Source organism: Myotis lucifugus, unplaced genomic scaffold, assembly GCF_000147115.1.
Source record: "Myotis lucifugus unplaced genomic scaffold, Myoluc2.0 scaffold_1523, whole genome shotgun sequence".
NCBI classification, from domain to species: domain Eukaryota; kingdom Metazoa; phylum Chordata; class Mammalia; order Chiroptera; family Vespertilionidae; genus Myotis; species Myotis lucifugus.
In genome coordinates, this window is record NW_005872571.1 from 45,255 (window position 1) to 46,778 (window position 1,524).

The window sequence follows — 1,524 nt, forward strand, 5'->3', positions numbered from 1 at the left end:
ATACCATCCTGTAAATGTTAAAATCTGAGGGGTATTACCCACAGCTCATCTCCACTTTTGCAATCTGACAGCATCCGTAGCTCCTCATTCATATGCTAATTAATATTTTAATTCATGTAAGGAAAACAACTCTAAGTCTGCCTACCTCCTCTGTCAGTTAGTCTACATCCTTTATATGAACACTATGCTTTACATTTTACCAAATACTTTCCTCTCATTGATAGATTCAACAAATGTTTATGCAGCATCAGTTATGTGCCACTGGTGGTTTAATGATCACAAAGTTCTAGTTTCTGTTCTCAAGCTCTTGTGTTTGGTCATTTATTTTTATAACTGAGAGTGGCAGGGTAGGTATTATTCCCATTTTTACAGGTGAACAAGCAAGCTCAGAGTTGAAGTGATTTCCTCAAGGTCACATACCTTGAAAGGACAGGACTAGAAGCCAGAACTTCTTATGGTTAATGCTGTCTGCTGCGACAACACTCTATTTGAGATTAATTCCATTTGACACTATTGTAATTCTCTTAAGGTATCATTACATTTTTTGATGTTATTTTGTATCTATACAGGAAGCAGAAACCATGTCTTTTATTTCTCCTGGTTTTGAGCACATAGTGGGCAGTCTGATAGTGACTGCTGTTTACAAAAGAAAAAAAAATAGAAAAACCGCCAGCACATAACGTCGATAACTCATGCAGAATGCAGAAATAACTCATCGGGAAGATTCTAACTATTTTCAAGCAGGGCTGGTAGGTCATGTATACCCTACTATATCAGTGCTAAAATATTTAAATATTGTTGGAAAATCACCTTTCTTCTGCGCTGCCTGAGAGGCGCCTCTCCCTCCAACCCTGCTGTGCACCCTTCGATCTCCCTAATTAGTGTCAAAAGCGGACACAGCAGAGGCCTCCAGGATCCTGCTCCAAAGCTGTGCTCAGCTGCTGTTCCAGTTGGGAGTGTCTGGGCTGTATCAGCTGATAAATGTTTTTTGTTTTTTTAAAAAATATATATTCTATTGACCTTCTACAGAGGAAGGGAGAGGGATAGAGTTAGAAACATTGATGAGAGAGGAACATCGATCAGCTGCCTTCTGCACACTCCCCACTGAGGATGTGCCCGCAACCAAGGTATATGCCCTTGACCGGAATCGAACCTGGGACCCCTGAGTCTGCAGGCCAACACTCTATCCGCTGAGCCAAACCGGTCAGGACCTGATAAATATTTTTAATAACCCATCTGCTTTTAGAGAACATCCTGGGGTATAGTCATGCCATTGTTAACTCTAGGCCAGTGGTCGGCAAACCTTGGCTCGCGAGCCACATGCGGCTCTTTGGCCCCTTGAGTGTGGCTCTTCCACAAAATACCACGTGCGGGCACGCACGTACAGTGCGATTGAAACTTCGTGGCCCATGTGCAGAAGTCAGTTTTCGGCCTGGGCGAGTCTATTTTGAAGAAGTGGCGTTCGAAGAAGTGGGGGGGTGACGGGAGATGGAGCGCAGGCGGCCACTGGATACACAGCGCGCG